Genomic DNA, 17,489 nt, shown 5'->3' on the forward strand with positions numbered 1-17,489 from the left:
TTTTTTAAAACTTTGAAAAAAAAAGACTAAAGGAGTTCATTACCACCAAACCATCATTGCAAGAAATGTTAAAGGGACTGCTCTTTGAAGAATAATAAATAGAGAGGAACGTAGACATAAAAAATAAAAATGGCAATAGAAAGGTACCTATCGGGGAATCGAAGATGGTGGCATAGGTAAACACCGGAGACTGCTGCCGCAAACAACCACTTCAAAAATACAACTAAAAGACGGAACGGACATCAACCAGAACCACAGGAAGGCTGGCTGAGGAGAGACTCTTCAACTAGAAGGAAAAACAACAGCATTACGAGGCTCAGAGGCGGCACAGTGTGGAAAATTTAAAGGTACAGTGGTGCGCGCACAAAGCGGGCTGGTGGCTGAGGGCACGGTTGTCGTTTTCAATCAGGAGGGAGTCTCAGACTCTGGGCTACAGATCCGGGCGAGTCTCTAGGGACCCAGACTCAAACGGGAGAAGCGGGACTGTCTGGCTACGGTCCCTCTGAGGTTTGCAGCGGTTGCTGGGACAGAGAGGCAGAGCCTCTGGGGACAGACTGAGAGCGGCCATAACTGCTCCCTCCCCCGCCCTGTTGATCCCGCCCCGCCCAAGCCCTGAGCAGAGCCATTTGCTGGATTGCCTCAGGCAGAGGCTAGATTAGCACCTCCCCAGAGGACTGAAGTTTTCCACACAGCTGATTCTCACAGCCAGTCGGCCTGGTGGTCAAATCCCTCTAGTATTAACTACAACAATTAAGGCTTAACTAGAACAAGACTGCGCACAAAGACCACAAGGGGGTGCACCAAGAAAGCATAAAAGATGCGGAGACAAAAAAACATGACAGAAATGGAGGATATGGAGCTAAAAATCGCAATTTTGAGGGCTTGCAATAAACTTGAGGAGAGCCTCATGAAAACTAATGAGACCCTCGATGCTACGATAAAGAAATTAGAAAGTAAGCATACACGGACTGAAATAAAGAATATTATACCCAATAGCAGACCAGAGGAGCACAAGAATCAAACCAAAGATTTGAAATTCGAAGAAGCAAAAACCACCCAACTGGAAAAGCAAAATGAAAAAAGAATCCGAAAGTGTGAAGATAGCCTCTGGGACAGCTTCAAGCGGACTAATATCAGAATTATAGGAGTGCCAGAAGATGAGAGACAGCAAGATATTGAAAACCTATTTCAAGAAATAATGGCAGAAAACTTCCCCTACCTGGTGAAAGAAATAGACTTACAAGTCCAGGAAGCGCAGAGAACCTCAAACAAAAGGAATCCAAAGAGGACCACACCAAGACACATCATAATTAAAATGCCAAGAGCAAAAGACAAAGAGAGTATCCTAAAAGCAGCAAGAGAAAGAAAGTCAGTTACCTACAAGGGAGTACCTATACGACTGTCAGCTGATTTCTCAACAGAAACTTTGCAGGCCAGAAGGGAGTGGCAAGAAATATTCAAAGTGATGAATACCAAGAACCTACAACCAAGACTACTTTATCCAGCAAAGCTATCATCCAGAATTGAAGGTCAGATAAAGAGCTTCACAGATAAGAAAAAGCTAAAGGAGTTCATCACCACCAAACCAGTATTACATGAAATGCTGAAAGGTATCCTTTAAGAAGAGGTAGAAGAAGAAAAAGGTGAACAAATTATGAACAACAAATACACATCTATCAACAAGTGAATCTAAAAATCAAGTGAATAAATAATCTGATGAACAGTATGAACTGGTGATTGTAATAGAATCAGGGACATAGAAAGGGAATGGACTGACTATTCTTGGGGGGGAAAGGGGTGTGGGGGGTGCAGGAAGAGATTGGACAAAAATCATGCACCTATGGATGAGGACAGTGGAGTGAGGGCGGAGGGTGGGGTGGGAACTGGGTGGAGGGGAGTTATGGTGGGAAAAGAGAGGAACCAATGTAATAATCTGAACAATAAAGATTTAATTAATTAAAAATAAATAAATAAAAATATATTAAAAAAAGACTTAGGTATAAGTCACAAAACCATAAAAGTCCTAGAAGAAACCATAGGCATTAAATCTCAGACATCTCATGTAGCAATATTTTCACTGATGCATCTCCTAGCGAACCAAAGGACAATATAAACAAATGGGATTATATCAAACTAAAATGCTTCTGCACAGCAACAGAAACCATCAAAAACATGAAAAGGGAATCCACATATGGGAGAACATATTCACCAATGGTACAACTGATAAGGAGTTAATTTTTAAAATATATAAAGAACTCATACAACTCAACAGCAGGAGAACAAACAATCCAATTTAAAAATGGGCAAAGGACCTGAACAGACACTTCTCTAAAAGGGACATAAAGATGGCCAATAGACAAATGAAAAAAATGCTCAATGTCACTAATCATCAGAGAGATGCAAATTAAAACTACAATGAGGTATCACCTCACACTTGCCAGAATGGCTACCATCAATAAAATCAGCAAACAAGTTCTGGCAAAGTTGTGAAGACAATGGAATCCCAGCGAACTATTGGTGGGAATGCAGACTGGTACAGCCACTGTACCAATATGGAGTTTCACTAAAAAATTAAAAATGGAACTGCTGTTTGACCTAGTGATCCCACTTCTGGGACTATATCCTAAGAATCCCAAAACACCAATGAGAACTAATATTTGTGCCCCTATGTTCATAGCAGCGTTATTTATAATATTTAAGATCTGGAAACAGTCCAAGTGCCCATCCATAAATGAGTAGATATAAAAGCTGTGGTACATTTCCACAATGGAATACTATGTGGCTATAGAAAAGAAGGAACTCTTACCTTTTGTGACAGCATAGAGGGAAGTAGAGATTATTACACTAAGCAAAATAAGCCATTCAGAAAGAGACAAATATCACATGATCTCACTTATATATGTCTAATGATCAAAATAAATTGAACAAAATAGGTCCAGAGGCACGGATGCATAGAACAGACTGACAGATCTCAGAGGGGAGAGTAGTGGGGAGGGCAGGAAGAGAAAAAACAAAGAACATATATGTGTATATGCATAGCTCATGGTTGCTGACAATAGTGTGATGAAGGTCTGGGGTGGGTTGAGTTGGGCAAAGAGGGGTAAAATGGGGGAAATATGTAATACTATCAACAATAAAAAATAATAATTAAAAATATGTATTTGATTTTTCAAAAGTCAAAAAAAAGTGAACAAAAACAGGTGGTATCAATCTGAAAATAGTAAGATGGTACATATACATCCAGTTATGTGAGAAATTACATTACTACAATTAAAAAATGAAGAAGGTGGAAGGTGTTCCTCCCTTTCCATTACATATATTTTAAAAAGTTATACATCAGCCTGTCCATTTGCTGGTAAGGCTATAAAATGATATAAAAGCACTTTCCTGTAATGTCTTATCAGTTTGGGGTATTGAAGTCACGGTAGCTTCAAAATTCTGTAGGCACATTATTTCCCTATATTGACACCCCATCCCCGCATTTAAAATACCCAGAATGACTATTAGTTCTTGCATTGTACCTTTCCTGACATAGAGTATTATCAAAGTCAAGGAAACTAAAAATACCAAAAATCATAAAAATAGACAAGATACTGGTAAGTGTAAAGAAATAGATAAAATAGGAGAAACTATACAAAACTATACATAATTTACAACTGCTTTAATATTACAGAAATTTTCTTTTAAATATAATTTCAAGACACCAAAAAACCACACAAACAAATAAAACCTCTTAAAAAGTGTTTTATTCCAATGCTCCTGACCAGAGATCATCAAACTACAGGCCATAGGACAATGTAGCCCACTGTCTGTTTTCAGTTGCTCTGAAAGAGACACACTCACTTACATAATTCTGTAATTACAGAATTGAGTAATTACCACAGAGACAGTATGACCCACAGACCCTGTATACTAACTACCTGGACCTTTACATAAAGTTTGCCATTCCCTGCTTTTGACCAACCAAAGAGCAGAACAAAATTTATGCATATATCTTTAGTATTCTCACAGCTGGACCAGACAATCAATCAATCAATGTTTTATTATATGGACTCTCAGGTAATGCCTATTTCACTCAGAATTCTCTTCAGCTATTTAGCATTTTGCTTAGTGTTAACATTTTATTTTATTTTATTTTATTTTTTTGCTTTTATCAAATTGATCTTTATTTATTTTATTTTATTTTTTTAATTTTATTTTTCGCTAAAAGTATTACAAAGGGTATTACATAAGTGTCCTTTTTTCCCCCCCGCCCTTGACAAACCCCTGCCCTCCCTTACCCACCAGTGTCTTATGTCCATTAGTTATGCTTATATGGATGCATACAAGTGTTAACATTTTAAAGACAGGTCTTATCACTAAATTAGCTTTCATCAATTATGGAAAATTCTATTGTTCCTTTTCTTCTAAATTCTACCCAATCCTTCTAGAGCTCTTAATTCTCAAATCTTTCATTCTAACATGTTTATATCTTAACCAGTCTATTTCCCCCTTTCCTTATGCCTTTTCTCTGTTTAGCAATGTTTTACCTGCAATTTAACCTAAATTTTGTTCAAATGCCTTTTTCCCCCATTTAAGGTCCAGTTGGTTCATTTTGTTCACCCAGTATCTCATTTCCCTCTCATGTTTTAAGTCATTGTTTTACATCTTCTGTTATTCTAAGCATTTTGTGTGACATGACTTCTTTTTGATAAATTATGTCACGTGTTTTATAATAATTTTGCACTGGTTTTGTTTGTTTGTTTTTACTGAGAATACTTTATTTGCTGGTTGAAATTGCTAAAAATGCATAGAACAAATACCAATAGAAAATGTATTGTATTTGAATCTCTCTATTCTATATAAAATGAATGGTGTACAGCATCTGTTAGAAAAATGGCTGCATGGACATTTCTTATTTTATGCCTTTGTTAAAAATAAAAATAAACCTTTTTATTCAAGAGTATATAAAATCTGGGAATACATATCCATAGAGGGCTTGTGAATTTTGGCAGAGATGCACTGCCTTAATTTCATCTTAGCTTGTCAATATTCTGCTCCTCCATAATTTTGTAAATCCAATAGAAGAACACAAATGATTAAGTCAGTCTTGCTGAGGTAACATTCACCAACAGTCCCTTGAGTAATTTACATGGTCCTCCTCTGTCACTGCAAAAGGGAACTGACCTCAATCACTTGATTAAAAAACAAATCACATCACATCAAAAGTATGTTTTTCCCATAACACCTATCACAGTACATAGGTCTCTAGTTCTAAATAATAGAGTTCCAGACTTGTAAATTTTCTTCAGACTTCAAAACATAGGCATTCCAAATCCTGATTCATCTTCTATGACAGCTGCAGAATCAAGGATATCTGGCCTCACCTGAGCTCTTTCACTGACTTCTTGATGGGGGGAGATCAATAATCATGGTGTCTTCAAATTTTCATTCTAACTGGCTCCAGAATGACATCATCACATCTTCAAAGACGGGCTCAGCATCTTCTTCCATTAGGGCCCAAACAGCATGCCTTACTCCAGTTCTCTTTCATGTATTTCATTCCTGTTCTGTCTTTCCGATTTAAGTCTTCTAAGTTTGGCTTGCTTAACCACGAGATCGGCATTTGGGATTGTGTAAAAAGTCAGGTTCAGAAACATGTTCAGCCCTAACTGGTTTGGCTCAGTGGATAGAGAGTCGGCCTGCGGACTGAAAGGTCCCAGGTTCGATTCCGGTCAAGGGCATGTACCTTGGTTGCGGGCACATCCCCAGTGGGAGGTGTGCAGGAGGCAGCTGATCGATGTTTCTCTCTCGTCGATGTTTCTAACTCTCTATCCCTCTCCCTTCCTCTCTGTAAAAAATCAATAAAAATATATTTGTAAAAAAAAATAAAAAGAAACATGTTCAGATTCAGGTTTCTGAATCTGCCCTCCCATGGGCCAGCTATTCTCCTGCAGGACAGTGGAAGTGAGCTGTGGTGCTGTCAGGGGTCCAGGAGTCTGAATCATGGTGTCAGTCCTATTTAGCCACGTATTACCCAGACTTTCATCTTCTACTTATTTCTTGTGATGTGGGGATTGTCCTTTCTTACTCCTTACTGAAGATGTTTTGCTGCTACTTCCACTGTTCACAGACATTCTATCATCTTCACCTCTGGTGACTAACACATTTCTACTAATATAAGAGATTAATAGAAGCCATACATCTTCCCACCTTTCCATCATCTGCTCTGTAAGGATTTTTTTCTAGGTATGAATGAACAGTCCTTTTTTCCTGTCGAAAAAATTTAGAAGAAAATTCTCTTAGTACTTCCAGAAAAGCCAGATTAGGTGGTGGACATTCTGTCCTTTCTGATTTTGGTGTTTAAAGGCAAATTCTATGCCATTCCTGTGAAGTGTGGCAACTGATTCTTGTGTGTCTTGATTTGATCCAGTCCAAATGCAAGAGCAAAGTGACATGCCAATTCTTTTATGCCACTGACATAGGGAGATGTCCTAGGTAGCTTGGGACCTTGCTCTTGAACAAGTTCATTAAACAACTGCTGTAAATTGAGAATGAGGGTCTTGGCATACTGAATTTTATCAGTCTGCCTGGTTTTACTAGTGTTTCCTTAGTAATATCACCATATTCATTGTAATGCTTCATGTAGTGTTTAAAGATGTCTGCAGCTGCATGCATGTCAAAAATATCATAAATGATATGTTTGTTGAAACAACAAGTAGATTCCTTATTTTATGTAAGGACTCAATTTTATTTGCTTCATCTTCTTCATCCCCTCCATGCTCTGGTTCTCCTCATCCTGTTCAATGAAAACATGACCCATTACAAAACTGAAGAGCTCAGACTGCAGTCCAATATCTGGATTAAACCCCAAAGGCTGAAGGGCCTTCCTGCTACCTGGTGGCTAAAAATCATCAAAAGATCACAGAGTAACATGAAAGCTTCCAAGAAAGAAAAAAAACAACAGCATCATGATGAGATTCCCATTTGAACTGTTCTTTCCCCTCCTCTTCACTAATGTTTCTTCTCTTTGTGGGTCATGCCTGCTGAAAACCTTTTTGTGAAGGATTCTCCAGCTCCATAGCAATAGGCAATGTGCTAAGTCTATCAAAAGTGGTAAACATTTTCATAGTCTTCATCACAAAGAGATTTACTTCCATGAAATATCTGAGTAACCAATCAAATAGCTTCCACAGCAACATCATATTCCTTATCAAGTGTCATTGATACAATGCAATCCTTAAATTGGCTTATGAATAGCTCCAATTTGGGGAATAATTCTCTATTGGCATAAAGACTCCAGAGCTTTCAAAAATTCAACCTGACTTCACCTTGCCTGTCATGAAGAGTTCAACCAACATATTTTAGGTAACTGTCATTTAAGAAGGCATCACTATACATTTTCTTCCATACAACAGTTTCTTCAATACAAATGGCTCTAATCTCAGTAACAGCATCACAGTATCTATGAACAAATAAACCCTTAAAAATAGAGTTCATCATATTTTCGATTTCATCCTGATTTTTTATACCTCTTTGCATTTCTGAAGTAGTAACTCTAACCTTTCATTGGCTCTTTTCCCAATCATTTTATTTCTTTCAGCTTCATACTGTCTCTGTGTATTATCCTGATAAATTCTGAGGTGTAAGGCAACATTCACCAAAGCAGTCATGAGCTTCACGGCAGCAAGGGGGCTTGTATGCCTAAAAACTCTGATCTGGGAGTCTGACAAACCAGTCAAAAGGGAGATTACTGGGTCCATCATATATTCATTATAAATTATGCTATACTAATACTGTCAAATCAGGACTCCAGTAAATTCACAAATTTTTTTCCACTGAGGTTGAGGCATGGTAAGGAGATAATCACCCCTGTCCTCATCAAATTCTTCAGTAATTTTTCTGATGATTTCTGCATTCTACATATTTCAAAACATGTCTATTCTCACAGTACCGCAACATTCTAAACACTGGGTAAAAAAGTTGATGCCCTAGCCGTTTTGGCTCAGTGGATAGAGCATTGGCCTGAGGACCAAAGGGTCCTGGGTTCAATTCCAGTCAAGGGTACATACATCGGTTGCAGACCCTGATCAGGGCATGTGTAGGAGGCAACCAATAGATGTGTTTCTCTCACATCAATATTTCTCTCTGTGTTTCCCTCTCTTCCACTCCCATGGAAAAATATCCTCAGGTAAGGATTAAAAAAAAAAAGGTTGATTAAATTCAGAAGTGCAATGTCTCTGTCTTGTTTATATGATTTAATCCAGTTATCCACCAGTACTGCACTGCACTGCACTTTCCCCATTTCACTACTTCAAATAATGTGACAGACTCCCCTTTGTCATTCTATTGAGGGTGCCCATTTTTCCATGGCTTCAATTCTAACTCCAGCTTCAATTCCACTGTTCTTCCCTGGAGATTTTCAAAGAGTCTTATTTGTAGATGGAAGCTGGCCGGGATAACCCCTTTTTCTTTTTCCTTTGACTTCTGTTTCTTCAAGTTCACTGCCAGCATCAGAATGAGCAATAGTTTCATTTGTTGAATCCATTAACACTGGTAACTCTGAAGTAATCATTGTGGAGAGGTGTTTTCACAATGGAGGGAAAGAATGAAGCACTGTACAACTCAAAACTTGAAAAATAACCTCAAAGGCAATCCTCAGCTACCTATCCAGGCGCTGCAGCCATTGACATAGTTACACCTCAAAAGTCTTTGGTGTGTTATTCCTGTGTTATTCCAGTTGCCAGGGTTTCGGAGAAGGGGAGGGCCTCAACACAGCTGCAATCCTAACTCGCCATCTGGTTGCATTTCCCACATGCCAGTGGCACAGGTCTGCTGATAGGCTCAGAAAGGGGAGGTAATTGGGGGCTACTACGGGAAAATACACTAACTCTTTCCAATGGGGATTGAGTGCACACCAATAATTTTGCACTAACAGAAAGAAGTTTATGGGAGGAGAATCGAAGATGGCGGCATAGGTAAACACCAGAGATTGCCGCCGTAAACAACCACTTCAAAAATACAACTAAAAGTCGGAACGGACATCAACCAGAACCACAGGAAGGCTGGCTGAGGAGAGACTCTTCAACTAGAAGCAAAAACAACAGCATTCCGACACTCAGAGGAGGCGTAGTGTAGAAAATTTAAAGGTACGGTGGTGCGGTGGTGAGGTGGTGCGCGCGCAAAGCGGGCTGGCGGCTGAGGGCGCGGTTGTCGTTTTCAATCAGGAGTGAGTCTCAGACTCTGGGCTACAGATCCGGGCGAGTCTCTAGGGACCCAGACTCAAACGGGAGAAGCGGGACTGTCTGGCTACGGCCCCTCCGAGGTTTGCAGCGGTTGCTGGGACAGAGAGGCAGAGGCCCTGGGGACGGACTGAGAGCGGCCATAGCGGCTCCCTCCCCCAACCCTGTTGATCCCGCCCGCCCAAGCCCTGCGCACAGCCATTTGCCAATTGCCTCAGGCAAAGACTGGATTAGCGCCTCCCCAGAAGACAGACGTTTTCCGCTCAGCTGATTCCTACAGCCAGTTGGCCTGGTGGTCAAATCCCTCTAGTGTTAACTACAACAATTAAGGCTTGGCTAGAACAAGACTGAGCACAGAGACCACAAGGGGGTGCACCAAGAAAGCATAAAAGATGCGGAGACAAAAAAACATGACAGAAATGGAGGATATGGAGCTAAGAATCGCAATTTTGAGGGCTTGCCATAAATTTGTGCAGAGCCTCACGAAAACTAATGAGACCCTCGATGCTACGATAAAGAAATTAGAAAGTAAGCATACACGGACTGAAATAAAGAATATTATACCCAATAGCAGACCAGAGGAGCTCAAGAATCAAACCAAAGATTCGACAAAAAACACCCAATTGGAAAAGCAAAATGAAAAAAGAATCCGAAAGTGTGAAGATAGTGTAAGGAGCCTCTGGGACAGCTTTAAGCGGACTAATATCAGAGTCATTGGAGTGCCAGAAGATGAGAGACAGCAAGATATTGAAAACCTATTTCAAGAAATAATGGCAGAAAACTTCCCCCACCTGGAGAAAGAAATGGACTTACAGGTCCAAGAAGCGCAGAGAACCCCAAACAAAAGGAATCCAAAGAGGACCACACCAAGACACATCATCATTAAAATGCCAAGAGCAAAAGACAAAGAGAAAATCTTAAAAGCAGCAAGAGAAAGAGGCTCAATTACCTACAAGGGAATACCCATACGACTGTCAGCTGATTTCTCAACAGAAACTTTGCAGGCCAGAAGGGAATGGCAAGAAATATTCAAAGTACTGAATACCAAGAACCTACAACCAAGATTACTTTATCCAGCAAAGCTATCATTCAGAATTGAAGGTCAGATAAAGAGCTTCACAGATAAGGAAAAGCTAAAGGAGTTCACCACCGCCAAACCAGTATTATATGAAATGCTGAAAGGTATCCTTTAAGAAGAGGAAGAAGAAGAAAAAGGTAAAGATACAAATTATGAACAACAAATATGCATCTATCAACAAATGAATCTAAGAATCAAGTGAATAAATAACCTGATGTACAGAATGAACTGGTGATTATAATAGAATCAGGGACATAGAAAGGGAATGGACTGACTATTCTTGGGGGGAAAAGGGGTGTGGGAGATGCGGGAGTGACTGGACAAAAATCATGCACCTATGGATGAACACAGTGGGTGGGGAGTGAGGGTGGAGGGTGGGGTGGGAGCTGGAAGGAGGGGAGTTATGGGGGGAAAAAAGAGGAACAAATGTAATAATCTGAACAATAAAGATTTTAAAAAAAAAAAAAGAAAAGAAAAAAAAAAGAGTAAGCTTTAGTGGAACCAAAAAATGAGCCTCAGACTCTTACCTCTTTTTTAATGAATAAGGAATCTGCAGAGTAACAAACTAATGAGCCAGATTCTAAGTCTCTTTTCTCAGTTCTGTGGGGAGCCCTGTGTACTGTTGACCCTGCTGAGATGTCCTACTACTTCTGGTTCCTGGGGAAGCTTTTGTCCAAGAAGATCAGAATATGTAAAGACTATGATCTTGTATCCTTACATGTGTGTCGTTAGTCACCCAAACATTAGAAGGAATGCAGATTCAACAAACAAAATCTGTTTATAAAATAAGGTGGATCAATTGGAAGCATGTGTTTCTGCCAGGTAAACTGAATTGTAGTAAAAAAAATTGCATTAAAAAATACCACCACCATTTACTAAAATTAGTTGACAACATAAAGCTGGGAGGATATTATAAAAAGAGATTGTCAACCCGTGTGGTAGAATTGTTACAGTTATTTCCATGTGTTATGGGCCAAATTGTGTCCGCCCCAAATTTCCTATGTTGACTCAATTGTGGAAAAAAGTTTTTGCCTTTAAGAAAGACTATAATCTATTTTTAGACCTTTGTCACTTGTTATTTTCACTCATTCAATAAAGATTTGAAGCCTCAAAAAAAAAAAAAAAAAAAAGAAGAAGTTTATGGGAAACCCTCAAAACCTGGATTGAGAACAACTGCCTCTACAGAGTTCTGCATTTGCTGCTGCCAGGTGCTACAGGGAATTTTGCAGGGTAAAAACTATTTTTTTTATGTTACATATACTTAGGAAATATTTTCCCCATTTCCAAAGCCCAAGCAAAAACTAATTTCCTTCTGAGCCAGTGAATGGAATGCTTCAGTCTACCTCTTCACTAGGAGTATCACCCTCTGGAGGAACCAGATTGATGAGAGCTCCCAGCCTCACAAAGGGCCTAATGCCTCATTTTCTGTACCCATCTGGGTTATTTAAACCCACTAAGAGAAAATGTCCCCAGGACAGGCCTAACATCAGTTCAATGGCCAAATGTACTGGTTTTTATATCACTGTCATATTTACCTGCAGATATTTCTCTTACATTCTTACAAAATCATGGTACTGGAAAATCAAGAGCTCTGATGACTCCAGTGGTTTGGGACTAGGATCTTTTATTACATAATTTTTTTTACATGTTTTATTCAATTTTCTTGGGGTGTTGTTTTTTTTTAATCAACATAATTTTAAGGTCATCTGTTCCACAATATTACCAAAACCGAAAATGAAACTGTAACATTACAAATAATTATTCCTGTTCAAAGTCAACAATTAGGACCACCATTGCTTTTTTTTTTTAATTGATTAATTTGAGAGAGAGGAAGGTGGGGGAACACATGGATTTGTTGTTCCACTATTTCTGCATTCATTGGTTGATTCTTGTATGTGCCCTGATCGGGGATTGAACCTGCAACTTTGACACATCAGGATGATATTCTAACCAACTGAACTACCCAGCCAGGGCCAATTTGCTATTTTTGACCATCCAGCTCTTATTCCCCCAAATTTTGCTTCATCCCTCCCTCTCAGCCCATGTTTGACTAGTTGACTCTTATAAGGGTGAAAAATGTAGTTCAGACTTAAATTAACCAAAGACTTCCATCCCTAGCTGAGTCCAGTCAGAACAAAGCACAGGACTGGTTTGAATAGAAAACAAGAAGGCCCATGGGGCTTTCCTATAGAGCAGGAAAGAGATAAAAATGCTGCTAGCCAAGGGACTGATGGGAAGGGCTAAAGAGACTATCCACAATGGGGAGAAGTGTGACCTGTGACCAACACTGAGCTAATACTGAAGAAGTAATGCTGAGCCCAAGAGGGCTAGGTCCTACTCCCAAACCACTGGAGTCACCAGAGCTTCTGATTTTCTAGTACCATGATTTTTCAGTTACATGAGCCAATACATTTTCTTCCTTACCTAAGACACCTTGAGCTGGGTTTGTCAACTGAAAGCATTCTTAGTGACATGGAAATTCACCAGTGTTCAAATTCAAAGTTCAATAATGAAAACAAGGTCTGAGGAACAGCAGCTGTGTGTGAAGCCTCCCCCCACCAGCCAGAGGAGCCACCACAGCAGTGAAGAGAACCCACCACAGGAGCTGCTCCTAAGTGAGAAGCAGCTGCTACCACAACCGCCCGAGGAGCAACCGCAGCCCAAGGAGCCACTGTCACCCAGGGAGCAGCCACTGAACAATTCAACATCTAGATATATCGGTGAGATCGAACATGGGTAGACAAAGAAACCCCCAAAGGAAAGAAAAGGAGGACTCCCCAGAAAAGCAGCTAAGTGGAACCGAGGCATGCAGCATGACAGAAAAAGAATTCAGATTAAGGGTCCTAGAATGCATAAACCGGATGGAGGAAAAATCAACAACTTATGCAAGAAGCAAGAAGAAACAGATGAAAAAATCAATAAATTATGTAAGAACCAAGAAGAAATGAAGAGTGATATAGCTGCAATAAAAAACACCATGGAAAGTTTCAACAGTAGACTAGGAGAAGCAGAGGACTGAATTAGGGAATTAGAAGACAGGGAAACAGCCGGACCGGTTTGGCTCAGTGGATGGAGCGTCGGCCTGCGGACACAAGGGTACCAGGTTCAATTCCGGTCGAGGGCATGTGCCTTGGTTGCGGGCACATCCCCAGTAAGGGGCGTGCAGGAGGCAGCTGATCGATCTCTCTCATCGATGTTTCTGACTCTCTGCCCCTCTTCCTTCTTCTCTGTAAAAGATCAAAAAAATATATTTAAAAAAAAAAAAAAAGAAGACGGGGAAACAAAACACACCAAAACTGAACAGCAACTGGAGAAAAAAAATTAAAAAGACAGGAGGAGAACTTAAGGGAGCTATGGGACAACATGAAATGAAACAACATACGAATAATAGGGGTGCCAGAAAAACAGAAAGAGGAACAAGGGTTAGAAAACTTATTTGAAGAAATAATATCAGAAAATTTCCCTGAGGTGGGGAAGAAAAAAGTCACACAAGGACAGAGGGTCCCAAACAAGGTGAACCCAAAAAGACCAACACCAAGGCACATCATAATTACCATGGCAATTGTTCAGGACAAAGAGAGAATCTTAAAGGCTGCAAGAGAGAGATGGAAAGTTACATACAAGAGATCTCCCATTAGATTATCAAATGATTTCTCAACAGAAACACGTAAGGCCAGAGAAGAATGCACGGAAATATACAAAGTGATGCAAAGCAAAGGACTGAATCCAAGAATACTATATCCAGCAAGGCTATCATTCAAAATTGAAGGGGAAATAAGAAGCTTCACAGACAAAAAAAAGGCTAAGGGAGTTTATCACCACCAAGCCAGCAATGCACGAAATGCTAAAGGGACTGGTGTAAAAAGAAGAAATAAAAAGCTAAGAAAAAAAACAGGCACAAAAAATAGAAATGGCTACAAACAAGTACCTTTCAATAATAACTTTAAACGTAAACGGACTAAATGGTCCAACCAAAAGACATCGAGTGGCTGAATGGATAAAAAAAACATGACCCACATTTGCTGTCTACAAGAGACCCACCTCAGAACAAGGGACTCACACAGACTGAAAGTGAAGGAATGGAAAAATATCTTTCAGGCAAATGGAAATGAAAAAAAAGCTGGGGTAGCAATACTTATATCGGACAAAATAGACCTCAAAGTGAAGACCATAACAAGAGATAAGGGAGGCCATTTCATAATACTAAAGGGATCAATACAACAAGAGAATATAACCCTGATAAACATATATGCACCCAATGCAGGAGCACCCAAATACATAAAAAAAACTCATGGAAGATATCAAGGGAGAGATCAACAACAATACAATCATAGCAGGGAACATTAATACACCACTGGCATCACTGGATAAATCCTCTAGACAAAAAATCAGCAAAGAAACAGCAATCCTAAATGACTCACTAGATCAGTTGGACGTAATTGACATCTTCAGAACATTTCACCCCAAAGCCACAAAATATACGTTATTCTCAAGTGCTCATGGGGCATCTTCAAAAATACACCACATATTGGGTCACAAACAAAGTCTCCCCAAATTCAAGAAGATTGAAATCATACCAAGCACCTTCTCAGACCACAAGGGCATAATATTAGAAATAAACTACAATAAAAACAACCCAAAATACTCAAACACTTGGATGCTGAAGAGCATGCTACTAAATAATGATTGAGTTACCAATGAGATCAAAGAAGAAATGAAAAACATCCTGGACACTAATGACAATGAAAACACAACAATCCAAAACCTTTGGGACACAATGAAAGCAGTCCTGAGAGGGAAGTTTATAGCTCTACAAGCCTATCTCAACAAACAAGAAAAAATGGTAGTAAATCATCTAAATCTACATCTCAAAGAATTAGAAAGAGAGCAACAAGAAAAGCCCAGAATGAGCAGAAGGAAGGGGATAATACAGATTAAAGCAGAAATAAATGACATAGAGACCAAAAAAAAATACAGAAAATCAATGAAACCAAGAGCTGGTTCTTTGAAAGGATAAACAAGATTGATGAACCTCTAGCCAGGCTCACCAAAAAACAATGAGAGGACCCAAATAAACAAAATCAGAAATGATAGAGGCGAAATAACAACGGACCCCACAGAAATACAAATGATTGTTAACACTCCGGTGTGGGGTGAATTTCCCGCCAAAATATAAGATGGCGCGGGCAATTATTTAGGTTTCCTGCGCAAAATCAGGGATTTTTATGATACCTATTACCCCAATGGGTATGAAACGGTTCGCATACGCAGGTAGGTATCTTTGTGAACGGCAAACAAACAAATATTTGGTAATACGCAGTTACAATCGGCCCGAGTTTACACGTTTCCCGCACTCCACCGCAAATCTATATGAACCGAGTTAAGACGGCTCCCGCGGAGTACGCGCAATTCACGCGAGCCGACTTAACTCATTTCCCCCACTCCAAGTGTTAATACTATGGACAACTCTACTCCAACAAATTAGACAACCTGGAGGAAATGGACATATTCCTAGAAAAATACAACATTCCAAAACTCAATCAGGAAGACTCTAAAAACCTCAATAGGCCAATAACTATGGAAGAAATTGAAGCAGTCATCAAAAAGCTCCCAGCAAACAAAAGCCCAGGGCCCAACAGCCTCACAGGGGAGTTTTACCAAACATTCAAGGAAGAACTAAAATCTATCCTCCTCAGACTATTCCAAAAAATTCAAGAGGAAGGAACACTTCCAAGCTCATTCTATGAAGCCAGCAACACCCTAATACCAAAACCAGGTAAAGACAACACAATGAAATAGAATTACAGGCCAATATCCCTCATGAACATAGATGCTAAATTCCTCAACAAAATCTTAGCAAATCAGATCCAGCAGTACATCAGAAAGATCATACACCATGACCAAGTAGGATTTATCCCAGGGATGCAAGGATGGTACAATATCCGCAAATCCATAAACGTGATACATCACATAAACAAATTGAGAGAAAAAAACCACAGTCATATCAATTGATGCAGAAAAAGCATTTGACAAAATCCAACACCCATTTTTGATAAAAACTCTCAGCAAGGTGGGAATAGAAGGATCATACCTCAACATAATAAAAGCCATATATGACAGGCCCACAGCCAACATCATACTCAATGGTCAAAAACTAACACCATTTCCCCTAAGAACAGGAACAAGACAGGGATGCCCACTCTCACCACGCCTGTTCAACATAGTACTGGAAGTACTAGCCATTGCAATTAGACAAGAAGAAGAAATAAAAGGCATCCAAATTGGAAAAGAGGAAGTAAAACTGTCCTTATTTGCAGACGACATGATATTATACATACAAAACCCTAAAGAGTCCATCAAAAAACTACTAGACTTAATACATGAATTTGGCAATGTAGCAGGATACAAAATTAACCCCAAGAAATCTGAGGCATTTCTATACACCAATAGTGAACTTTCAGAAAGAGAGATTATAAAAACAATCCCATTTACCATCGCACCAAAAAAATTAAGCTACCTAGGAATAAGCTTAACTAAAGAGGTAAAGGACCTCTACTCAGAAAACTACAGGACGTTGAAAAAAGAGATAGAGGAAGACATAAACAGATGGAAGAACATACCATGTTCATGGATTGGTAGAATCAACATCATTAAAATGTCCATACTACCCAAAGCAATCTATAAATTCAACGCACTCCCATTAAAATACCAAAGGCATATTTCACAGATCTAGAACGAACTCTCCAAAAATTCATCTGGAATAAAAAAAGACCCCGAATAGCTGCAGCAATCCTGAGAAAGAACAAAGTAGGTGGGATCTCAATACCAGATATCAAGCTGTATTACAAAGCCACTGTTCTCAAAACTGCCTGGTACTGGCACAAGAACAGACATATAGATCAATGGAATAGAATAGAGAGCCCAGAAATCGGCCCGAACCAATATGCTCAATTAATATTTGACAAAGGAGACAAGAACATACAATGGAGTCAAGATAGTCTCTTCAATAAATGGTGCTGGGAAAATTGGACAGATACATGCAAGAAAATGAAACTAGACACCAACTTACACCATACGCAAAAATAAACTCAAATGGATAAAGGACTTAAATGTACGACGGGAAACCATAAAAATACTAGAAGAATCCAAAGGCAACAAAATCTCAGACATATGCCAAAGCAATTTCTTCA

The 17,489-nt window shown here is 39.4% G+C and overlaps 1 protein-coding gene and 2 pseudogenes across 4 annotated transcripts in view; all 3 read right to left on the minus strand.

Annotated features, from left to right (window-relative positions):
* Window positions 1–17,489, minus strand: part of FAM168B (family with sequence similarity 168 member B) — an 84,513-nt gene that overhangs the window by 34,498 nt on the left and 32,526 nt on the right. The gene's annotated exons all lie outside the window — the stretch shown is intronic.
* Window positions 5,123–6,927, minus strand: LOC139005115 (cohesin subunit SA-1 pseudogene; annotated as a pseudogene).
* Window positions 6,938–8,554, minus strand: LOC139005137 (cohesin subunit SA-1 pseudogene; annotated as a pseudogene).

The sequence above is a fragment of the Myotis yumanensis genome, unplaced genomic scaffold (genome assembly GCF_028538775.1).
Source record: "Myotis yumanensis isolate MYYU_CA2020_CCGP unplaced genomic scaffold, mMyoYum1.0.hap1 SCAF_3, whole genome shotgun sequence".
Classification (NCBI taxonomy): domain Eukaryota; kingdom Metazoa; phylum Chordata; class Mammalia; order Chiroptera; family Vespertilionidae; genus Myotis; species Myotis yumanensis.